Here is a 27,516-nt window from a genome sequence, read left to right as displayed (position 1 = left end):
GCATATATACATATGTATATACATGATATACACTTATGTTGGGTGTATGTACGTACATGCTTGCCCCACATCAGGTCATATATTTTCTTTGTTTAGCACAGGTATACTCTGCTTTTTTCTGTGATATATTCCATGAGATCTTCTTTAATTATATAATAATTATCATTCCATTTCTTATTTACACAATCTTTTAATTCGCTGTTATCTAGGTGTATATTACTGTCCCCCACATAATCTTGAGTTCTTTGTCTTTATACATATTAACTAGGGCATATACAAGGCCCAAAAGCTTTTTCCATAATGTTTGTATATACAAGGCCTATGCACATATATTTATATTTATATATATATATATATATATATATATATATATATATATATATATATATATATACATATATATATATATATATATATATATATAAAACTGTATTACTATTTTTTCTATATATATATATTTTCTCCATATACTTTTCTTTAAATTTGGTATATTTATAATTGGTTATTCCCCCACCTTTCCCTCTCTTCCCCCCTTTTCTCTTTACATATACATTTCCCGTTAATTATGCATTTTTTTTATACATATACACATAGTTTGTATGATTTAGTGGAATACTAAATGTAATTTTTGGTGCTATTGCTCCCCTTGTTTCAAAAAAATATTTAAATTCATCTAGCAATTCCCATACATCATATTCCCAATAATATCCCATGTTTGTCCCCCTTCTCACAATTATATTTTTTCCTGATTTGTCAATTAGTAATCACCAGTTTTTATTCTTATATTTTTTTTCTATTTTTATTTTTTATTTTTATTTCCATTTTTATCCTTATTTTAATTTTTATTTGTAATTTTTATTTTTATATTCATCATCAGTTCTCATAATTTTATATATACACACACTTAATAAATAAAAATGTATCTATTTATTACATTCAGTGTTACTGCCCCTTCCTCTCATAAAAAAAATACCCCATCCATCCATTCATAAAACATTTTATTCATTTAATAATTCCTATAAATTTCATAAACAATTTCTAAATAATATAACTTCAATACACAATTTTCTCATCAACAATTTTATTATTTTATATATTCATATGGTTATTTATATTGAATTTCTTTATTAAGTTCATTTTCCGTTTGGTTTATATGAATTCATCTGGTAATAATTCATTGTAATTACATGTGTCATCTGTTCCACTGTTTAAAACAATCCTGTGCTCGTCTATATATGTCTCACTTCCTGCATGGACTGATAGAACTGAGGAAACAATGGATATTGTGAAACGCCTCTTCTGATTAGCCGTTACGTCACTTTCCGGTCCACGGAGCCTGCGTTCCACGCTGAGACGCACTTCCGGTTCTGGCCTCTTGGAGTGCTGGACGCTGAATGCATTACAAACCACTACAACCACAATATCCGCAAGGCGGCAAATTCAAAAACAATTGCAGAGGTTGTACTGCTTCTTCTCTTGGGCTTACCAGCGACTTATCATCTTCGCTTCTCCGTGGACCAGTGACTCTGGATACCTCCCCTTTACTCTATAGATATGCCTGATTACAACCAGCTTTTGCGTGTAGCCATTTGGCTGTGTGATTTTATTATATTAAACACTTTTTTATATATACTGCACTTAGTTTTGGCGCACTTCCCCTTTCTTTGCATTATCTTTTTTAGAGAGTGGTGCTTCTCCTCTCAAGATTGCTGCTGCCACTGGTGCATTGAACTTGAACTTTTATTGACTATAGATATATTTACATATATTTTTTGGACATTTTCTTTTAACCCCTTATCCCCCCCCCCTTCTTTTTACTGAAAAGGAGACTTTACTGTGATTGGTCTTTTGCTCCATCTCATCCTCCTTTTAAATTATGTCATACATCCCAGGAGTCTTCAGGTGGGGAGGAGGTTTTCCTAGCTAAGCACACCCTCCTGCCTGCATGACTGAGCCAAGGGCAGATGGATTCCAGGACATAAATGCTACATGAATCATCAAAAATTGGTTTCTCAGCAAAATAAATCATGGAGACATAGATGAATGGATGAGTTTTCTTTGAATATTAAAAATGAATTCAATTCAATTAATTAATTAAATAGCATTTCAGTTTGTGGTGCTCAAATGCAGCATAGTTCTGCTTTAAAGACCTAAATGGGGCTCAACATACCTCCCTAACGTTTAATTACATATTCAAAGCAGGAGAGGTGAGAGAAATTGTAAATGTACAAAATATACACATGTATTTATAAAAAAAAACTCATGGTATTCCTTTAAACTCTTGGACAATATCTGCACATAAAAAATCCCTATCATTGACACATCAAGTTGGAGAGATTGTATCACAAACGTGGCTGCCAGCATCATATAATGGAAACAGTCTTTGTAGCCCGGTCTGTAGTTCCAGCATGAGAAATGGACTTTGTGAATGTGTTACAATGGAGACACTCACATCGACCCCGTTATAATAGGGACTGCTGACATTTAATACATGCAGCTGGGGTTGAACTGCTCTACATACACCTGGCTTCAAGCTGAGGACATGAACAATATGAGACTTTGAAGAGGGAAGATTAAGAATTGGGCGGAATGTATTTTACTAACAAGACTCAGCCATTACTACAGGCTTGCTCTGAACTACAGAGACCCAGACAGCAGAGGTGACACTTGCAGAGCAGCCTTGCGTGCCAAGCCAGGGGCGGAGCAGGCCAGTCGGGTGACACTTGAGGAGTATCTGTTGTAAATGCATAGCTAGGGACCCAGCAGGGGGTGATGCTTGAGGAAGATATTCAGTGAGAAGTTTGAAAGAGCTCTGGAGATCCAGTGGCAGTGGATCAGCAAGTATAGTGAGAGTGACTGGGAGCTCAGTGGAGTGAAGATCTACAAGAAGTGATTGTAGAGAAAGCACAGAAGTTTGTTACAACTTGTGTTAGAAACTGTTATAAGACTGTTGCCTAAGGAGACAGCAATCCTACATATGTAGATTGGTGTCCTGCTTGGTGCCTTTCCCTGTATAGTTGTCTACCTATAGAAGTCTTGGAGTCTGCTAATTATTATTGTAACTACTAAAGGGTATCCTGGCCCTAAACCCTCTCTCCTACAGTTCTGTTCAAGAGAAAATAAATCTTTGCATTCAAGAAGTGTCTGGTGCCCATAAATCTATCTTGCATTACACCCACAATGCCTTATAACCTACTCTACACAGAAAGATGCCATCTGTCCCTGACTCTGGAGGTTCTTATTAGACCAAAGGGGACCCGGGACCTTGCTACAGAAATATACCTGTATATAAAACTATAAATTCTCTTCAACAAGATGCTATAGCAAAATTTGCTCATTCGTTTGCAATAAATAAGTCAAATAAGTAACACACTCAAACACAGAAAAGCAAAAGGAGACTGTGATGTTCAGCCTCTGTGGTCTGTGGTTAACAGAATGGAAAAATTCATTGCATCATGTCCAGAAATAAAGTACTTTACACCGAGTCAAACGCTATTTGGCTTCCGTCATTTCAGTAACAGGAAACTGAATGACATTGCCACTTTCTACAGGTGTTCGGCCACTTGTGTAGCTGATAAATAAGTACCATAAAATAAAACTGTAGCTAGAAATAAACAATTGCTGTTTATTTCAGTTATATTTTCATTAAAAGATTATTAAAGAAATTCCAGCAAAGTGGCGGATTCTATTGAATACCCTTCAGCACTGATACTTACCTTCTCTGTGATCCCCCGACTCTCTATTCCTACATTAGTGATGGGAGTGCATAGCCAGTGTGAGGTCTATGCCGGATAATGTTAGAGCTTACACAGTGATAATGTCTTCCATCTCTCCTTCGCATTTTTTATGTATAATACAGGAATGCCGGTAAAACCATGACCCCGACCACCTGTCTGAAAGAGACCTATTTCATGACCTATTCAGTACCTATTATTTCTACCGCCAGGTGTTTTCTATATGTTTATATATTTACAGACCTTCCATGGTCCAAAATTATTATTGAACAGGAAAAAATTTGGCCCTCCACAACAGTCCTAGTTCATCACGTAGCCCCTTAGGAAAATTAATTACCTTCCACTGATATAGAGTATAGAGAGTATAGTGTGTATGTAAATTATAATACAAATTTAAAATAAAAAATCAGACACCCAACATCCCATCATATAAACCATGATTAAAAAAAAAAAAAAAAAAAAAAATATATATATATATATATATATATATATATATGTATGTATATATATATATATATATATATATATATATATGTATATATATGTATATATATATATATATATATATATGTATATATATGTATATATATATATATATATATATATATATATATATATATATATATGTATATATATATGTATATATATATATATATATATATATATATATATATATATATATATATATATATATATATATATATATATATATATATATATATAAATATGTATATATATATATATATATATATATATATATATATATATATATATATATATATATAAATATGTGTATATATATATATATATATATATATATATAAATATGTGTATATATATATATATATATATATATATATAAATATGTGTATATATATATATATATATATATATATAAATATGTATATATATATGTATATATATATATATATATATATATATATATATAAATATGTATATATATATATATATATATATATATATATATACACAGTTGTGCTCATAAGTTTACATACCCTGGCAGAATTTATGATTTCTTGGCCATTTTTCAGAGAATATGAATGATAACGCAAAAACTTTTCTTTTCCTTATGGTTAGTGTTTGGCTGAAGCCATTTATTATCAATCAACCATGTTTACTCTTTTTAAATCATAATTTCTACAGAAACTATGCAAATGACCCTGATCAAAAGTTTACATACCCTGGTGATTTTGACCTGATAATATGCACACACAAAGGGATTTGAATGGCTATTAAAGGTAACCATCCTCACCTGGGATCTGTTTGCTTGTAATAAGTGTGTGTGTATAAAAGGTCAATGCATTTCTGGACCTCTGATAGACCCTTGCATCTTTCATCCAGTGCTACACTGACGTTTCTGGATTCTGAGTCATGGGAAAGCAAAAAAAATTGTCAAAGGATCTGCGGGAAAAGGTAGATGAACTGTATAAAACAGAACAGGGATATAAAAAGATATCCAAGGAATTGAGAATGCCAATCAGTAGTGTTCATACTCTAATCAAGAAGTGTAAAATGAGGGATTCTATTGAAACCAAACCATGGTCCATGGACCAAATTAAAATTTCAGCCACAACTGCCAGGAAAATTGTTTGGGATGCAAAGAAAAACACACAAATAACTTCAAGTGAAACAGAAACTTGTGGTGTGGCTGCTTCAAAATGCACAATAAGGAGGCACTTGAAGAAAGATGGGCTGTATGGGTCAAGTTGCCAGAAGTAAGCCATTAGTACTCAAATGCCACAAAACATCCCACTTACGATATGCCAAAAAGCATACAGACAGTCCTCAAACCTTCTGGTACAAAGTCATTTGGAGTGATGAGACGAAAATTGAGCTTTTTGGCCACAACCATAAACGCAACAAGGCCTATGATGAAAAGTACACCATTCCTACTGTGAAACACGAAGGTGGATCGCTGATGTTTTGGGAATGTGTGAGCTACAAAGGCACAGGAAATTTGGAAAACATTGATGACAAGATGAATGCGGTATGTTATCAAAAAATACCGGAGGAACATTTGTATTCATCAGCCGGAAGCTGCGCATGGGACGCACTTGGACATTCCAACATGACAATGATCCAAAATGCACAATAAGGAGGCGCTTGAAGAAAGATGGGCTGCATGGTCGAGTCGCCAGAAGAATGCCATTACTACGCAAATGCTGCAAAGTATCCTGCATATAATACCCTAAACAGCACGAAGACAAACCTCAAACCTTCTGGCACAAAGACATTTGGAGTGATGAGACCAAAATTTAGCTTTTTGGCCACAACCATAAATGTTACATTTGGAGAGGAGTCAACAAGCCCTATGATGAAAGGTCCACCATTTCCACTGTGAAACACAGAGGTGGATCGCTGATGTTTTGGGGATGTGTGAGCTACAAAGATACAGGAAATTTGGTCAAAAATGATGGCAAGATGAATGCGGTATGTTATCGAAAAATACTGGAGGAACATTTGCATTCATCAGCAAGGAAGCTGCACATGGGACGTACTTGGACATTGATATGTGACAATGATCCAAAACACAAGGCCAAGTCGACCTGTCATTGGCTACAGCAGAATAAAGTGACAGTTCTGGAGTGGCCATCTCAGTCTCCTGACCTCAATCTCATTGAGCCACTCTGGGGAGATCGCAAACATGCAGTTTATGCAAGACAGCCCAAGAATTTACAGGAACTGGAGGCTTTTTGCCAAGAGGAATGGACACCTTTACCATCTGAGAAGATAAAGAGCCTCATCCACAAATACCACAAAAAACTTCAAGCTGTCATTGATGTTAAAGGGTGCAATACATGGTATTAAGAACTGGGGTATGTAAACTTTTGATCAGGGTCATTTGGGTAGTTTCTGTTGTCATTATGATAAAAAAAAAATAGTAAACACAGTTGATTGATAATAAATGGCTTCAGCCAAACAGTAACCATGAGTGAAAGAAACGTTTTTGTGCTATCATTCATATTCTCTGAAAAATGGCCAAGAAATCATAAATTTTGCCAGGGTATGTAAACTTATGAGCACAATTGTAAGTATGAACAGGAGTCCACAAACTGTTGGCCAAATAGTCTATAAATAAATACAAAAGCCAAGAGGAAATCCATCATAATGGCCACCACAGGCATGCAGACCTGGCAACTCAATGCAGAAATCTCGCCAATATAGTCCATGAGAGTTATTAGAAATGATAAGGTAGTTTACCTCTTTAGCGTCTACCTGAAATGTCAGTTCTGAGAGGACTGAACCTTTGATATTGTAAGCACTGGATTTCCTGCACTAAACTTGCAAACTGAGTAACACATTTAAAATAACTTCTACAAATCAAATTGGTTGATAACTTCTTGTGTAGTGCCCAGCAAGCTGAGCTCTGGCTGATACATTACGGAGAAATATACCACAAGTTATCTTCTATTTTAAGAATGTATTTATTGTTTTTGGCTAACACCTTTGATGAAAATAGACATTTGTCTACAAACAGAATGACACGATTAACGTCCATTATTTCCATGGTCTGCAACCACACATCACGTGATCACACTGAAAATGTCATTGAAATGCAAAAAAAAAAGAAGTTACATTTGTATTCTCTATCCATTTCAAATTTTAAGAGGCTTTTAAAATCTATTCAATGCCCCTCTGTGTTTCTATCTGAAGGCATACATTGTCAAGCCCCCCCCCCCCCTCCACACAAAAAATAAATATGCAGCTGCCATGACTTCTCATACACAGGCATTTGGGAGATGTAGATCTGGGGGCATGCCCAGGAACTAAGCTCCCAGCAGCTTTCCCTGGATACAAATGTTTTCTCACTCAAGGAACAGGGTAAAAGAAAAATATATTGCAGGAACTACTGCAGAGGGATTTGGATAATGCTTGGACATACCCTTTAACCACTTGCGTCCCACCTACCATTTTAAAACATCTCAAGGATAGTGGCTATTCATTCCAGAACTGTTCCAGCACCATTTTAAATATGTTGGGTGGTGTCTTAGATTCCTGCTTCCCCTGGCAGCTTTAGGACTGGAACTGCCAAGACACAGCACTAAGGCCAGAAGCTGAAATTATCAGCTCCTTGGCTTCTGATCATGCTTAACCACTTCCCGACCGGTGCACGCCGATGTACGTCGGCAGAATGGCACGGGCAGGCATATTGGCGTACAGGTCCATTTCTATATGCCGCCCTGCCAATCGGGCCCCCGTGAGTCCGGTCGCGGGTCCCGCGGACTTAATCGCCAAGGGGATACCCGCGATCGTCTCACGGGGCAGCCGAACGGGCAGATGCCGTTGTAAACAGCATCTCCCTGTTCTGCCTAGCAACAAGTGACACTGATCTCTGCTCCATGGGATTGGAGCAGAGATCAGTGTTCACTAACACAAAGCCCAGCCCCCCACAGTTAGTAACATGCCCCTAGGAACACTTAACCCCTACACTGCCACCCACTGGTTAACCCCTTCACTGCTAGTGTCATTTACACAGGAATCCGTGCATTTGTATAACACTGATTGCTGTATAAATGACAATGGTCCCAAAAATGTCCGATGTGTCCACCATAATGTCGCAGTCACAATAAAAATCGCTGATCACTACCATTACTAGTAAAAAAAAAAAAAATGTATAAAAATGCAATAAAACTATCCCCTATTTTGTAAACGCTATAACTTTTGCGCAAACCAATCAATAATCGCTTATTGCAATTTTGTTTGCCAAAATTAAGTAGAAGAATACATATTGGCTTAAACTGAGGGAGAACATTTTTTTTTATATTTTTGGGGATATTTATTATAACAAAAAGTAAAAAATAATGCGTTTTTTTTCAAAATTGTCGCTCTATTTTTGTTTATAGAGCAACCGCAGGGGTGATCAAATACCACCAAAATAAAGCTCTATTTGTGGGAAAAAAGGATGCCAATTTTGTTTGGGCGCCACATCGCACGACTGCGCAATTGTCAGTTAAAGCGACGCAGTGCAGAATTGCAAAAAGTGGTCTGGTCTTAAGCCAGCAAAATGGTCCAGTCTGAAAGTGGTTAACAGCCCTCCATAGGAGTGCCTATGGTAGGATATGTATTACATCCCTACAATGGAGGAGTTGTGGTATATATCCTAAAAATAATAAATTCCCTCCCAGAAGCTCTGCTGACTTCCATCATCCAATCATGTGCAAGCAAAATGCTGATTAGGTATTCTTTGAAGTGAAGCTTCACCTCATTTACTAAGCTCTGGAGCAACTGCACTTTGCAAAGTGCATAGTCTATTTGCTTTTAGTAAATCAACTCCTAAGTACCCTCCCAGCATCAGAGCCAAGTGGAGACTGATTACTAGAAACTGCTGACTACTGGTAGACAATGAAACTACAACTTTCTAGGAAAAACTGCACTATATTATCAAAAGTATTAAGACACCTGCCTTTACACGCACATGGACTTTAATGGCATCCCAGTCTTAATCCATAGGGTTAAAACAGACAAAAAATAAACTCAGCACTCATTTGAGGAGAGACCCTAGAGGTGTACACAGATCAAATAAATGTGATTAAAAGAGTTTCTCAATAGGAGGGACAAAGTCCATAGCAACAGTCTCTAAGAGGAAGAGGGAGAGGAATCCATGTACCAGCACTAAGGTCAGCCAGTGTGAAGAGCTAGAAGCAGTGTCTGAAATGCAACAAAGGAAAAGAAACACAGCGCCTCTAAGTGCAGCATTGGTAAACCATTTAATTATAAGTCAAAAGTGAAACTACTCACAAAGGGAGCATAAACACAAGCATGATAGTAATCTTGCAGAAAAATCCGGGGGTGGTTTTCTACTAAACATCCATGTCTCTGAAGGGCAGCTGATATCTCGTGCAAGTGGATTCCAGCATTCGCAGCCTATGAGAACAGCAGGGAACACAGGGGAGATCGGAAATGACGTCACTTCCGGGTGCAGGGTGAGAGGAGGTGGCTTTGCGTTCGGAGCATGCTTGCTCTTTCCTCAGGCCATACAAAACGCCATCTTTGTTGTAGTATATGTGTGCTGGGGAGAGAAACCTACCCAGTCACATGATCCACTAAGGTGGAACTCTGACTCTATGAAATACATTCAACGCTTGATTAAAATGGGGATGAATGGTAAGATGAGTATAAAAATCAATGAATAAAAATTATTAACTAATAAAAACAGTAAGGTTGATAAAAATGTATGAAATTGATAAGAATAGGTAGCAAATGTTCCAGTAGCAGATAGACATACATACATACATAATTTCAAACAAATATTATGTTATAAAGAAAAAAAAAGAATTAAATAAATAAAATATATACATATACACATACATGAAAAAAAAAGGATAACATATTGGACAGTTCATTAGAAATTACTGAGGGATTATTAAAAAAGTTAATTAAGAAGTAGATTATGACTGTATAGATATGCGTATAGATCTGTTCACATGCATATACACATACACATATACAAGGGGAATAAAAGTATGTATGTTTGAAGGTTTAGGAGTGTGTCTATGGGAATGTTTGACCATTCTTCCAGAAGCGCATTTGTGAGGTCAGGCACTGCTGTGGACAAGAAGGCCTGGCTCACAGTCTCCACTTTACCTTATCCAAAAGGTGCTCTATCGGGTTGAGGTCAGGAATCGGTGCAGTCCAGTCAAGTTCCAGTCAAGTTCCTCCACCCCAAACTTGCTCATCAATGTTTTTTATGGCCATTGTTTGTGGACTGGTGCGCAGTCATGTTGGAACAGGAGGGGGCAATCCTCAAACTTTTCCTACAAAGTTTTGAGCATGAAATTGTCCAAAATGTCTTGGCATTTTAACACCTTAAGAGTTCCCTTCACTGGAACTAAGGGGCCAAGCCCAACCAACCCCTGAAAAACAACCCCACACCATAATCCCCCTCCACAAAATGATTTGGACTAGTGCACAAAGTAAGGTCCATAAAGACATGGATGAGTGAGTTTGGGATGGAGGAACTTGACTGTCCTGCACAGAGTCCTGACCTCAATCCGATAGAACACTTTTGGGATGAATTAGAGTGAAGCCAGGCCTTCTCGTCCACATGAGTGCCTGACCTCACAAATGCACTTCTAGAAGAATGGTCAAACATTCACATAGACCCTGTGGACAACCTTCCCAGAAGAGTTGAAACAAAGGGTGGACCAACTTAATATTGAACCCTACGGACTAAGACTGGGATGCCATTAAAGGTCATGTGCGTTTAAAGGGAGGTGTCACAAAACGTTTGGTAATATATTGTATGCCACCAGCAGGTGAACTGGGTCCTGGCAATAATATTCATCTGTCACTTCCCCCTCACTGGTTTTTTTTTGTAAATAAGGTCCAGAAATAAAGAAAATGTAAATACCATTTTCAATATAGTTTATTTTAGTATACAAAGTGAAGCCCTATATCACTAATGACCATTTAAAGGACATTGAAGATAATATACAGAGCAGACACTATAAACTTGGCATTGGCACTACCTGCTACGTGCAAAGCATAATAGGAGTGACAATATCATTAACTGAAAAAAAACTGAAGAGGATTCATCATATGAAAGAGGGACTCTTTTTAAAGGTCTTTGAACCCAAACCTATTATATAGTTTAATATTTAGTAGGCGCAATAAATTAAATTAACGCTGGCTCCAGTTATATATTTATGGAGCTAGGGAGCTAGGGAGGAGGTAGAGCTCAAAAGGGATGAAGCTAAGGGGAAAATAATATTGGGAGTATGCTATAGGCCCCCTAATCTGAGGGAGGAGGGGGAGACGGACCTCCTATCACAATTTGGATTAGCAGCAAGGATAGGAAATGTTATCATAATGGGGGATTTTAATTATCCAGACATAGACTGGGCAGAGGGAACCACGCATTTGTCTAAAGCTTGCCAGTTCCTAAATGTCTTGCAGGACAATTTCATGGGTCAGATGGTAGACACACCAACTAAAAATAGTTACTAGATTTTAGACATGTGCACACTGAAATATTTCATTTTGGAATTTCGTTTTTGTCTGAAAAATAAATTGATTTAGTTACTAAGAAACATTTTATTTATTTATATTGTTTCGTTTAAAAATGCATTTGTCCGAAAATCCGAAATAATTAAGATTGAATCTGTCATTGAAGGCTTATGGTGTCTGTTGAAAGTTCTAAGAAGATTTGACGGAGCAGCTAAACAGTACGATGCCGCAATCATACATTTCTGGTCAAATGTTCCGCCTACAAGCTATAGTAGAATTCTAATGTTGTATGACACTAGTAATAATTATATTTATTAAATATTATTACTAGTCAACCAACATTATAATTCTTCTATAGCCTATGGGCAGAGCATTTGACCATAAATTCTGCTTCGTCGAATCGTCATGTCAAATCTTTTCTCTCTAAATAATCTTGGACTCATAGAGTTAGGTTAGGCACATTCAACCTTTTTTGCTATTGTCTCTATAATGTCAAATCTTTTCTCTCTACGTCTAATCTTTTCTCTCTATGTAGAATAATCTTGAACTAATAGAGCTAAGGTTAGGTACATTCGACCACAGGTTCGATGGACACAGATCGCTATTATCAGCATCATGTCCAATCTCCTATCTATATCGAACTGTTGCAACGAAAACAAAAATAAAGCATTTGTTTATGTCGGATCTTTCGGTTTTCGGATCCTACATGTTTGTTATTGTTTGTTAAAACGATAACAAAAATACTTGAAATTCAGACGAAAATGCATTCAGATGAAAACGAATGCACATGTCTACTAGATCTACTGATTACCAACAATACAGACCTGATCACGGATGTGGAAATACGGGGCAATTTAGGAAACAGCGATTACAGGCCAATTGGCTTCAGTATAAATCATACAAATAGGAAACATAAGGGCAATACAAAGACTCTGAATTTCAAAAGAGCCAACTTCCCTAAACTACGAACCTTGCTAGAAGGCATAAATTGGGATAAAATCTTAGGAACAAAGAACACGGAAGAGAAATAGGTTTGCTTTAAGAGCATATTAATGTTGTGAGTGTGGTATGTAAATTTAATCATAATAAGTATGGGGAATTTTAAATAAATGTAAAATTTTAAACGGATAAACAGCTCTGTCTCTTTAAATTGTATATTAGCAGCCAGCACAGCAAAGGCTCAGTTTGCAAAGTGAAAAACTATGTATATAAAAAAGTGCAGTGCTGATATAATATCTGTAGAATAAACCACAATAGGATATTAAAATTAATACTCAATAAAGTGAACCCCTAAACGGGGAAGGTGCATGAATGTGTACAAAAAATATCTATACACTGTAACAAAAAATCAAACAATACTTATATAATTTGTTTAAAAATCATGAGATAACTAGCATTCAATATAATTGTGAAGATAATCATGTGAAACAGATAAAACATCCAAAAAGTGAATAATACAAAGTCTATAAACCAATGTACATGGTGACTTGAAGTACTGTATATAGTTTGTGCAGATACAATTTGCCAGTAGATGATCCACCACCAATAAGTACAAGGCTTACCTGAAAATTGAACCCAAATATCCATATGCCTAATGAGTCAGTTGAGCTTGTGGTGTAATACACCCAAGGGAACCATTATCAGCATACAAGGCATCCAATTAGGGATATAGACTCCTATGGTCCTTCACAGCACTGCTTCTAGTAAGTACCCTCCAAAGGGGTAATAACGGAGGATTGCATTAAAAAGGTCTCTCCCACATGATATAATTTATAAGAAGAAGAATAAAGAGGCCACATAGTGTGATTCCATTTCAATAAGAAAGGACATTTATTATATAAAAAAGGAACACTCGCATTTGTGAAGATAAAAAAAAACACTTGTAAAAGATATGGAATGTGACGCAGTGGCATCAGCAGGGCTGTTCCGATGCTTTTTGTCTAATAAGACATCATCTGGGGTGCTTGTCCACTGCAGCCACTGCGTATATATACAGAATTACATCCCCCTTAATGAGATACAGCTCCCTGGTACTTGAATGTATTGTATTGCACTTACTTCCATTCATAGCCATCTCATTCGATAATAAACTCCCTGATGTCTGAATGGATTAGTGCGTACTTCCGGTCGCCGCCAAGATGGCACGAAGATGTAAGGGCCAAGCTTCTACTTCCGGTCACCCCCAAAATGGCACAGAAAAGTACGGACCAAGCCCGATCAATAAAAACAGAAGAATGCGTTTCAAGCCTCGTTCTCAGAAAATTGATTAAGGAAGCTGCAAAAATAACATCACCACATGTGTTGAAATTGGGATATCTAGCTTAACCACATGTCAAACCACGAATCACAATCAGATACCAAGAGCAATACTCGTGCCTCATTTGGAAATAATTCTACCATTACCCTTGATCTGAGAATGAATCGAGGATAAATATTACCCTGTCTATATTCAGAATTAATATTAGGCCGCAACATCCAGCACTAAAACCGAGTGAACGTGTATGACTATAAAATGGATCAGCACATCATCTTGTATCGATAGATGGCCATTGATAAAAAATAATATGAATTAGTAAGCCAAAAATATTTTTACATTTTAGTATACACCCAAGGAGCTGACACTCAAGCCGGGGCTTACATCAATTGGATAGGTGACTAAGACAAGTATAACAAAAAATGTATAGATAAATATAAAACGAACCATAAAAATATGGAAGTCCAAAGTGACATCTAAAAGTACATATAGATCCAGAACTTCAAATAGATTAAAACCAACCAATTCTTCTGGGCTTTATTTAAAGAAGTGCTTTATTCCAAGTGGGTAGTGGGACTGCAACTCATATATCCAATACATTTCAAGACGTGAAACGCCCCTTGTCATTGCTCCACTTCTCCAAGGGTGGATATATCTGTCAATGACAAGAAACTCTGTACCTTTGGGGTCACAGTTATGATATTCCCTGTAGTGCCTAGGTACACTATGTTTGGTGTCACCATTTCTTTCTTTCTTTTTTATTTTGGCGATATGTTCACCTACTCTGATTGTAAAAGTGTGAATTGTACGACCCACATATTGTTTGCCACAGGGACACGTTATCATGTAGACAACATGTCTAATGGCACATGTGCACAATCCCCTAATTGAATACACATGGTTAGTGACCATAGATTTAAACTCCAAAGATTTGCATCTACCTTGTGTGTTGTGTAAACATACGACACACCTCTTACAGGGGTAATAACTCACTAAATTGTGAAAAAAGAAGGGGCGAACAGGTGGATTGATAATATTAGAAGCAATTTTACTTTGAAAGGAGGGGACTCCCCTAAAAGTGACCTTGGCTTGTTGGGGCAACATAGGACCCAAAACCTTGTCACTCCTGAGAATGTTCCATAGTTTTGTTTAGGATAGATTTTATGTCTCTATGATGGACTGAGACTAACTAATAACTAATAAGTACATTGCATACAGTGCAACATTGTAATTTAACATGTTATATATCCATACCTATATCGATACATAATATATATAAATATATACATATATACATATATACATACACAGATATACTCTTGGTTCTGTTTCAACGTGTGAATGGTTTCCTTTGGGTGTATAATTAACCAGTAGGGGTGGTCTTTATGGTCGAGTCGAACATGAGTTCGACTCGAACATTTGCTGTTTGCCACTTCGCCGAACAGCGAAAAATTTTGGGTGTTCGCGGCAAATTTGAAAGCTGCGGAACACCCTTTAAAAGTCTATGGTAGAAATCAAAAGTGCTAATTTTAAAGGCTTATATGCATGGTATTGTCATAAAAAGTGTTTGGGGACCTGGGTCATGCCCAGGGGACATGTATCAATGCAAAAAGAGTTTTAAAAACTGATGTTTTTCTGGAAGCAGTGATTTTAATAATGCTTAAAGTGAAACAATAAAAGTGTAATATTCCTTTAAATTTCATACCTGGGGGGTGTCTGTAGTATGCCTGTAAAGTGGCGCATGTTTCCCGTGTTAAAAACAGTCTGACAACAAAATACAATTTCTAAAGGAAAAAAAGTAATTCAAAACTACTTACGGCTATAATGAATAATGAATTGTCGGTCCGACAATAAACTTTACAGTTCATTGATAAAAAACAGCATGGAATTTCCTCACAGGGGAACCCCGAACCAAATTTTTTTAAAAAATGTGTGGGGGGCCCCCCTTAAATTCCATACCAGGCCCTTCAGGTCTAGTATGGATATTAAGGTGAATTCCACGCCAACATAAAAAAAATGGCGTGGGGGTCCCCCCTTAAAATCCCCACGCCAAAATTTAAAAAAAAATGGAGTGTGGTCCCCCAAAAACCAACGCCAGACCCTTATCCGAGCATGCAACCTGGAAGGCCGCAGGAAAAGAGGGAGCACAAGAGAGCGCCCCCCTCCTGAACCGTACCAGGCTACATGCCCTCAACATTGAGAGGGTGCTTTGGGGTAGCGGCCCCCCAAAGCACCTTGTCAGGCCGGTCAGGAAGGGGGTGGGGATGAGCGAGCTCCCCCCCTCCTGGACCGTACCAGGCCACGTGCCCTCAACATGGGGGGGTTGGTGCTTTGGGGAAGGGGGCGCCCTGCGGCCCCCCCACCCCAAAGCACCTTGTCCCCATGTTGATGAGGACAAGGGCCTCATCCCCACAACCCTTGCCTGGCGGTTGTGGGGGTCTGCGGGCGGGGGCTTATCGGCATCTGAAAGCCCCCATTAACAAGGGAACCCCCAGATCCCACCCTCCCCCCCGTGTAAATTGGTAATGGGGTACAAATGTACCCCTAACCATTTCACAAAAAAGTGTCAAAAGGGTTAAAAAACACACGAGACAGTTTTTGACAAGTCCTTTATTAATTTCTTCTTCTTTACGCTTCTTCTTCCATCTTCTTTCTTCTGGTCTTCCTTCTTCCTCCATCTTCTTCTTCTCCATCTTCATCTTCTTCTTCCTCCGCTCTTCTCGTCCCGCATCTTGCTCCGGCTTCTTCTCCGCTCTGTCCGCACGATCCGCCTCAGTGGGAGTCTTCTGCCGTGTGATGCTTCTGTTCTTCTGAAACTTGTTATATAACAGAGGGCAGGGCCACCCGGAGACCCTGCCCCCTCTGACGCACGGGGATTTCCCTATGGCTTTCCCCGTATTGTCAGAAGTAAGAAGAGAAGAAGATGGAGAAGAAGAAGAACACAGAAGGAAGACCAGAAGAAAGAATATGGAAGCAGATGCGGAAAGAAGAAATGAATAAAGGACTTGTCAAAAAACGTCTCTTGTGTTTTTTAACCCTTTTGACACTTTTTTTGTGAAATGGTAGGGGTACATTTGTACCCCATTACCAATTCACATGGGGCCGGATCTGGGGGCCCCCTTATTAAAAGGGGCTTCCAGATTCTGATAAGCCCCCCGTCCGCAGACCCCCACAACCACCAGGCAAGGGTTGTGGGGATGAGGCCCTTCTCTCCATCAACATGGGGACAAGGTGCTTTTGGGGGCCTGCTACCTCAAAGCACCCTCCCAATGTTGTGGGCATGTGGCCTGGTACGGTTCAAGAGGGGGCGCTCTCTCATCCCCCCCTCTTTTCCTGCAGCCTGCCAGGTTGCGTGCTCGGATAAGGGTCTGGTATGGATTTTTGGGGGGAGCCCACGCCATTTTTTTTATTTTGGCACGGGGTTCCCATTAAAATCCATACCAGACCTGAAGGGTCTGGTATGGATTTTGAGGGGGACCCCCACGCCACTTTTTTAAATTTTAGCTCAGGGTTCCCCTTAATATCCATACCAAACCTAAAGGGCCTGGTATGGCATTTAAGGGGACCCCACGCATTCTTTTTTAAATTTTGTTTTGGGGTTCCCCAGTAGGGAAATTCCATGCCGTTTTTATCAATGAACTGTTATGTGTATTGTCGGACCAAGATTTCATTATAGCCACGAGTAGTTTTAAATTACTTTTTTTCCTTTAGCAATGTAATTTTGCTGTCAGACTGTTCTAAACATGGGAAACATGCACCCCTTTACAGGCATACTATAGACACTCCCCAGGTACAAAATTTAAAGGAATATTACACTTTTATTGTTTCACGTTAAGCATTTTTAAAATCACTGTTCCCGAAAGAACGTCAATTTTTTTAACTTTTTTTGCATTGATACATGTCCCCTGGGCATGACCCAGGTCCCCAAACACACTTTTGCCATCGTCTGGGGAAAAGCTGAGTCAACACTAGGTTCTTACTAAGAAGACAATCTCACCCTTTGCAACAATGGGTATATTTAGCATGGCTTTTCCTTAAACAAAAGGCCTTGATATCTGGAACTCAAAATACCAGTTGACCAATGTACATTGGGTTTGAGTATGTTGCTTCATGGTTCAGGTTACTCTGTTTTAACATAAGGTTTGTATATTGACCTCAACCCTCCACTGGAGAGGATAATTAAATCAACCTTTTCTGGTGGGGGGGAGGCTCCCCTGGCATGACGACTTCTTGGCTGAGTATTTCATGAATTATGAACACTTTTATGTATCCCGGCCATGACATTAAATAAGGGCATTAGCCAATGCATGCCATTGGGTAATACATTTAAACGAGTGAACACAAGTCCTGGATGGTTTAACACCAATGTAAAAATGCATAAAAAAGCAAAGGAGGCCTTAAAAAAATACAAGGTTGAGAGATCATCGTCAGCATTCAGACTTTATAAAGAATGAAACAAGAAATGTAAGGGTGCAATTAGGGTGGCTAAGATAGAACACGAAAGACACATAGTGGAGGAGAGCAAAAATAAAATCCCAAGAAATTTTTTAAGTATGTAAACAGTAAAAAAGGGAGGACAGACCATTTTGGCCCCATAAAGAATGAGGAAGGACATCTGGTTACAAAGGATGGGGAGATGACAAAGGTATTGAATTTATTCTTCTCCTCAGTCTTCACAAGGGAATCAGAGGGCTGGTGTGAAAACTGGAGTGTCTATCCTCATGACACATAACATGAAGCACCTCCATGATTAACAGAGGACAGAATTCAAATTAGACTTGGGAAACTTAACATTAGTAAATCACCGGGACCAGATGGCTTGCATCCAAGGGTACTTAGGGAACTCAGTCAAGTAATTGCCAGACTGTTGTTCCTAATTTTTACAGACAGTCTACTAACTGGAATGGTACCAGCTGGTTGGAGAAAAGCCAATGTAGCACCAATATTTAAAAAGGGCCAAAATACATCCCTGGGAATTACAGACCAGTTAGCCTAACATTCATAGTATGTAAGCTCTTGGAGGGGGTGATAAGGGACTAGATTTTAGTAATGAAAACGGTATCGTTAGCAGTAATCAGCATGGATTCATGAAGAATCGTTCTTGCCAAACCAATCTATTAACCTTCTATGAGAAGGTGAGTTGCCATCCAGATAAAGGAAGACCCGTAAAAGTGATGTATCTGGATTTTGCAAAAGCATTTTACATAAACGTTTACTGTACAAAATAAGGTCAGTTGGCATGGACCATAGGGTGAGTACATGGATTGAAAACTGGCTACAATGGTGAGTTCAGAGAGTGGTGATAAATGGGGAGTAGTCAGAATGGTCAGGGGTGGGTAGTGGGGTCCCCCAGGATTCTGTGTTGGGACCAATTCTATTTAATTTGTTCATAAACTACCTGGAGGATGGGGTAAACATTTCAATCTCTGTATTTGTGGACGATACTAAGCTAAGCAGGGCAAAAACGTCTCCACAGGATGTGGAAACCTTGCAAGAAGATCTGAACAAATGAATGGGGTGGGCAACTACATGGCAAAGGAGGTTTAATGTAGAAAAATGTAAAATAATGCGTTTGGGTGGCAAAATATGAATGCAATCTATACACTGGGGGGAGAACCTCTGGGGCAATCTAGGATGGAAAAGACCTGGGGGTCCCAGTAGATGATAGGCTCAGCAATGGCATGCAATGCCAAGCTGCTGCTAACAAAACAAACAGAATATTGGCATGCATTAAAAAGGGGATTAACTCCAGAGATAAAACAATAATTCTCCCGCTCTACAAGATTCTGTTCCGGCCGCACCTAGAGTATGCTGTCCAGGTCTGGGCACCAGTCCTCAGGAAGGATGTGCTGGAAATGAAGTGAGTACAAAGAAGGGAAACAAAGCTAATAAAGGGTCTGGAGGATATTAGTTATGAAGAAATGTTGTGAGCACAGAACATATTCTATGTGGAGAAAAGACGCTTGAGAGAGGATATGATTTCAGTTTACAAATACCGTACTGGTGACCCCACACTAGGGATAAAACTTTTTTGCAGAAGGGAGTTTAACAAGGCATGTGGTCACTCATTAAAATTAGAAGAAACGAGGTTTAACCTTAAACTACGTAGAGGGTTCTCTACTGTAAGCCCTTGTACACACGATCTGAGATTCCGACGGAATGTGTCCTATCGGACAGTTTTGTCAGATAATCCGACTGTGTGTGGTCTCCATTGGACAGATACTCCGACGGACCAAGTTTTCCAACTTGTCCGTAAAATTTTCTGACAAAATGCTCCGATCGGACAGACTCCAATCATGTGTAGCCTACTCCGACGGACAAAGTGCCACGCATGTTCAGATCAAATTCCTAGACCAAAGCTATTGGCTACTAGCCTGAACGTAGTCCTGTCGTAACGAAATAACGTCATCATGTTATGTACAATCGGATTTTCCGACAACTTTGTCTGACCGCGTGTATGCAAAAGTTTCGGACAAAATCCGTCGGACAAAATCCAATGGATTTGGTTGTCAGAATGTCCGACCGTGTGTACAAGGGCTTAGAGTGGTAAAGATGTGGAATTCCCTTCCACAGGCGGTGGTCTCAGTGAGGGGGCATCGATGGTTTAAAAAAAATAGATAATTAGATAAGCACCTAAACAACCACAACATACAGGGATATACAATGTAATACTGACATATAATCACACACATAGATTGGACTTGATGGACTTTTTTATTTTTTTCATGTTTTTTTTCAACCTCATCTTCTATGCAACTATGGTAAAGTCTCTATTAGCAGTTTAGGAGCTTTGGTTCCCCTACCTTGCAGTTTTACCCTCTAATTTATTTGAAACATGGCCCACACATTTTAGGGGTCATGTCACATCTTCATCAGGGTTGCAAAGAATTGAAACTCAATTATTTTTTTTTTTTTTTAGAGAAAGTAGGGGAGGGTTAGAATCTGTGCTAGGCTTTGATTACTAAGGTTGCAGAAGAAGCAGTGGAAGAACCACACTATAAAATGTCATAAAGTGGCAAGTTATGTCACACCAAGTCTTAACCACTTTAGCCCCGGAAGGATTTGCACCCTTCCTGACCCAGCCAATTTTTGCGATACGGCACTGCGTCGCTTTACCTGACAATTGCACGGTCGCACAATGTTGTACCCAAACAAAATGTATGTGCTTTTTCCCCCACAAATAGAGATTTCTTTTGGTGGCATTTGATCACCTCTGTGGTTTTTATTTATTGTGCTATAAACAAAAATTGCAACAATTATGAAAAAAACACAATACCGTATATACTCGAGTATAAGCCGAGATTTTCAGCCTCTTTTTTGAGGCTGAAAGTGCCCCCCTCGGCTTATACTCGAGTCATCGCCGTCTGACTGCTCGATCAGCGTATCGAGCAGACAGACGGCGGACATACTACAATTTGAAAGCCGCGCCTCCGCCTCCGCCTCCGCCTGTGATAGGCGGAACACTGAATTTCCCAGCAGCCTGTGTTCCGCCTATCACGGACATCGTCTCATCCTCGTCCGTAGTACGAGGATGAGACGATGTCCGTGATAGGCGGAACACAGGCTGCTGGGAAATTCAGTGTTCCGCCTATCACAGGCGGAGGCGGAGGCGGAGGCGCGGCTTTCGAATTGTAGTATGGCCGCCGAGGCGCCGACGAAGAGCGGCGATCCTGGCAAGGCACGGGACGGGACGGAGGCAAGGCACGGCACGGGACGGAGGCAAGGCACGACACGGGACGGAGGCAAGGAGGCAAGGCACGGCACGGGACGGAGGCAAGGAGGCAAGGCACGGGACGGAGGCTCGGGACACAGGTAGGCTGGACACACACACACACACACACACACACACACACACACACACACACACACACACACACACACACGGATGGATGGATGGAGACACACACACAGGGATGGATGGATGGATGGAGACACACACACACAGGGATGGATGGATGGAGACACACACACACAGGGATGGATGGATGGATGGAGACACACACACACAGGGATGGATGGATGGATGGACACACACACACACAGGGATGGATGGATGGATGGACACACACACACACAGGGATGGATGGATGGATGGACACACACACACACAGGGATGGACGGACACACAGGGATGGACGGACACACAGGGATGGACGGACACACAGGGACGGACACACACACAGGGATGGACAGGCATGTCTCACCCTCGGCTTATACACGAGTCAATAAGTTTGCCAGTTTTTTTGGGGGTAAATTGGGGGCCTCGGCTTATATTCGGGTCGGCCTATACTCGAGTATATACGGTATTTGGTACTTTTTGCTAAATAAATATCCAAAAAGTTTAGGCTGATATATATTCTTCTACATATTTTTGGTTAAAAAAAAATCACAATAAGCATATTGATTGGTTTATAGCGTCTACAAAATAGGGGATATATTTATGGCATTTTTATTATTATAATTTTTTTACTAATAATGGCAGTGATCTGCAATTTTTATCAAGCCTGCAACATTGCAATGGACAGATCAGACACTTTTGATACTTGTTTGGGACCAGTGACATTTATCCAGTGACCAGAGCTAAAAATAGCCACTGATTACTGTATAAATGTCCCTGGTAGGGAAAGGATTAACACTAGGGGGTGATCAAGGGGTTAACTGAGTTCCCTAGCTGTGTTATAACTGTGGGGGGAATGTGGCGGACTAGAGGAGGAGAATGATCGTTGTTCCAACTTAGTAAGAACACACAATCTGTCTCCTCTCCCCTGACAGAATCTGGATTTGTTTACACACACAGATCCCGGTTCTCGCTCTGTCACAAGTGATCGTGGGTGCCGGGGGGTAATCTCTATAGGGACATGCTATGCGCATGCCTGCTACATTGTCTTAAAGAGCCTACGTACAGCTACCTCGGCTTGCCCAGGAGAGCCAACCTGCCTCAGTATAACTGCGGCCACTGGTTAGGAAGGGGTTACAGTGCAAATGAAAAATGTAATCATTGCACATCAGAGTAGTACAAGACATCCAATGTGTTTCAAAGGTTTGCATTTGCGATTAGCTGCAGGAGACTGCAGAACACCTCCACCTATGCTATGGAGACAAGGAGAGAAGGAAGCATTCTGTAATGCTCTGTAATGCTAGCACATTTCTTGTCCTCCATTGCACAGAGCAGTATAACATATTTTTGATTTTAGTTACAAAGATAACCTTTACAACCATATTAAGCTTGAACTAATGTGCATTAATACAATGATAACTAAGTTTGGCCATATTTTTTTTTTTCTTTTTGCAAAGTCCCAGTCTTTGTTTTCCTTATACAGCTAATTTAACCTAAAGGGATCTGCTATAATAGATACATTATCTGTAGACTATAGAAAACAGAGAAACATGATTACACATATTAGCTGGATAATGAGCTTGGGGAGTGAAAATTATTTGAAATGTTATTATTAAAGTGTAAGTTTTAGAATGCAATAAAAAAAATATTCAAAATGATTTCTTGGTGATGTAATATTCTATCTACCATGACTTTTACAAATTCATATACTGTAATGGCATTATAAACACTTAATACAAATGTGTTGAAACAAAAAAAAGGTTATAATACATTGCAAAGACAAAGGTTCTGTAAATTCTGTAACAGAACATATAGTGCAATTTACCACAAACCTAAACTCCAGACGGTCAGAAAAAACGGCCAATAAATTCAGTTATTTACAGGATCTATAAAAAAAAATCATGAAATATGTTTTTAAATTAAACTACTGTAAGAGTCTATGGCTTGGTAATCATAAGGATCTTGTAATCCTCCATTTGGTAGAACTCAGACTAGGAAAGGAATTGACTATGGGTCAATCAGGATTATGAGCCAATCAGGTTTGCATGTGCTGACATGGAGCATTTTGACAGATGGAGAGAAGAGGGGGTGACCTTATCAGTTTACTGCTCCTCCCTCACTGGCCAATCACAACCTAGGGACAGTGTTGGGACCAAGCTGCATTGTGTACAGAGACTCTAACAGCTGCTAACAAGTATGACATGCAGTGTTATACCTGTTTTCAATTCCCTCTGCTTCAACCTAATGCCGGGTCATTTTCCCTGGGCATTACTTTAGCACAGGGCTTCCTCATCAGTATCAAGATGAGGGATTAAGCATCTCTTGTGATAATTGGGTACTAAAGTGGTTACTATTGAAATGCTAACTACACAAAATGCTTCTTAATGTTTGTAACGGTTTTCAATTTTTTTATTTTTCCACCCAAGAAGTGAACAATCTCCTTATTTCCATAGCACAGAGAATTTACTCTTGGTAAAAGAATTGAATGGGTTCAGGAATAACGGGGATATCTGCCATAATATATGATAGATGAGAGCTCTGCTGTGGGAGCTTGTTAGAGTAGATTGAATTTCTACACAATTTATCACTTTTAGAGAGATTGAAAGTATAGCAATACCCAAAATTCCCAAAAAATTAAGCCCTGCAACCCCCAAAAAACTTCTAGAGGCTTCAAGTGGTTGATCACAACCAAAAAGATAAAGTAGGTGCTAATGCTAATCCCCTTAATGTGAACTTGTGATCTGTGTTTAAACAAACTCATATATTCAACATTATGACATACAAATATCAACCTTATAGGGTGAAAAAACACGTAACAGAAAAATTAATACTAGATCAATATAAAACTTGGGAGTAAAATGAAAGGACAAAAAAATCCAAAAACAAAGCACAAGTCCTTTATATTCAGCAACAAAGTCCAATATTTAAGCCCTTGATACACTTCATCCCATCCACCGTGTTCATATGTGCAAGATAGTACAGAAACAGTGCTCCACCGCCAGTGATGCTATGAATGCAGTGACCAGAGCCCTAAGGCCACCAGGACCAGTCAAGCCTTTTTAATTTTTTTGGCCTACCAGGCCAGAAGCCAACTTCACTAATTCCTTAAACAATCAGCATGTCCTCCAATAGTGAATTCTCCCATCGATAGATAAGCATCAAACCCCAAAAAGGAAAATGACACAGTAATCGTGCAAAACACAGTTTTATTAAAATTCCCTTTATTATGTTGGTTGATCATCCTTTCACAGGAGCATAAGTGACCTGAAAAAATGAACACAGAAATTTAAACTAATGTGCTGAACGGTGTGCACTAGACTTATGTTTATGTTTTTCCTGGTAGAGAAAGAAAAGAAGTTAGAGGAAAGAAAGAGCAAAAGAATGAGAGAGAGAGAAGAACTATTCCAGAAATGGTTCCAACACAGAAATAGTAATCCAACACAGGAGGAAAAGATAGAGGAGAGTAAAAAAAGAGTGCAAAAATAGAAAACAAGAATGACATGAGATTCATTTTTTCTGCTTAGTAAATAATAGAGTAGGGTAACAAGACTTCCCCAGTTTCATGGACAGTCCCCAATTTGAGAAAGTTGTCCACACTTGCCAAGTGTTCCTGATTTGGTCCCTAGTTAAAATATCTCTACCCTGTTTCAAATATGGCATTCTCAGAACAGGGGCGCTAAGTTAAAACCTGCTTAGCAATTACAGAAATGTGGGGGTGGTGGGTAGACATCATTGACTTTTTTATGAATTCAGTGCCTAGTTCTGTTGGTCAGCTGGCATCATTTGACTGACTCTCATTGTCTCCCGTCTTGCACAGATTAGTTAAGTGGGAGGTGGTGAGGCAGAGAGGCAGAGAAAAGGAGATGCTGCCTGGTCCTCTCTTACATGTGTGTCAGTAAATAAGCATTGCCAGGGAAAGGGGGTCAGGGAAGGAGAATTTTTGTTTGTGAGCTAATCTGCATTATGCACTCCTGACCCCTGCACTCTTGACCTAGAAGCAAAGCAGGAACAAGTTTTATTTATCATACCCTTTAAACCCATTTCACGGTCACCGCAATTTAGATGCAGTGTGTTTTGTGTGTTCTATTAGCCCCGTTGTTGCCCCATCACTGTCCCACCCTATCCAAAGTGGACATAGTTAATTGAAAATCTGGTCACCTTGATTTAGAGAAGCTTCTTGACTTACCATCTCATCCTCTGGACGAAATCTCACTGCTCGTTCTAGAGACAAAAATAAAGAGTAGCCTTAGTAAAATAAGTCATAATATATATATATATATATATTTTTAAGTAGCGACGTTTGGCGCCATTCCATGAGCCTGTGCAATTTTGAAGAGTGACATGTTAGGTATCTATTTACTCGGTGTAACTTCATCTTTCACATTATGCAAAAATTGGGCTAACTTTACTGTGTTTTTTTTTTAAGCATAAAACTTTTTTTTTTCCAAAAAAAAGCATTCGAAAAATTGCTGCGCAAATACCGTGCGAGATAAAAAGTTGCAACAACCACCATTGTATTCTCCAGGGTGTTTGCTAAAAAAAACATATATAATGTTTTGGGATTCTATGTAATTTTCTAGCAAATAAATGATGATTTTTACATGTAGGAGAGAAATGTCAGAAGTGGCCTGGGTGCTCCAGAACGCCTGATGACGCTCCCTGCATGTTAGGCCTCTGTATGTGGCCACACTGTGTAAAAGTCTCACACATGTGGTATCGCCGTACTCGGGAGTAATAGCAGAATGTGTTTTGGGGTGTAATGTGTGGTATGCATATGCTGTGTGAGAAATAAACTGATAATATGACAATTTTGTGAAAAAAATAAATAAAAAATAAAAAAAATCTTGATTTTGCAAAGAATTGTGGGAAAAAATGACAACTTCAAAAAAAGCATCATGCATCAAACTAAATATCCTTGGAATGTCTTCTTTCCAAAAAGGGGTCATTTGGGGGGTATGTGTACTTTTCTGGCATGTTAGGGTCTCAAGAATTGAAATAGGCCATCAGTACTTCAGGTGTGATCAATTTTCAGATATTGGCACCATAGCTTGTGGACTCTATAACTTTCACAAAGACCAAATAATATCCACCAATTTGTACTTATTTTTACCAAAGATATGTAGTAGTATAAATTTTGGCCAAAATTTATGAAGAAAAAATTACTAATCGGCTAAATTTTATAACAGAAACAAAGAAAAATGCATTTTTTTACAGAATTTTCTGTATTTTTTCTTTTATAGCAAAAAAAATAAAAAAACGAGCGGTGATTAAATACCGCCAAAAGAAAGCTCCATTTGTGTGAAAAAAGGACAAAAATTTCATATAGGTCCAGTGTTGCATGACTGAGTAATTGTCATTCAAAATGTGAGAGCACCGAAAGCTGAAAATTGGTCTGGTTATTAAGGGTGTTTAAGTGCCCAGTGGTCAAGTGGTTAAAGAGGAAGACTTTACTTCCTCTTTAGTAAATAAGGGAAAGCTCTGCTGACTTCCATCATCCAATCATGTGCAAGCATTGCACAATCATGTGCAAGCATTCCTTGCTTGTGATTGGGTATTCTTTGCAAAGTGAAGCTTTACCTCATTTACTAAGCTCTAGTGCAACTGCACTTTGCAAGGTGCACAGTCTGTTTGCCTTTAGTAAATCAACCCCTTAGACTCAGTGTTTGCATACAGATTCATTTAGGTAATTTACTATCTATATTTGGGATAAACTTACCAGGACG

This window comes from Lithobates pipiens, unplaced genomic scaffold (assembly GCF_037356315.1).
Source record: "Lithobates pipiens isolate NorthernLeopardFrog02 unplaced genomic scaffold, aLitPip1_a1.2 Scaffold_30, whole genome shotgun sequence".
NCBI classification, from domain to species: Eukaryota; Metazoa; Chordata; class Amphibia; order Anura; family Ranidae; genus Lithobates; species Lithobates pipiens.
The sequence above is the reverse complement of the archived record's forward strand: the minus strand, read 5'-3'. Positions refer to the sequence as shown.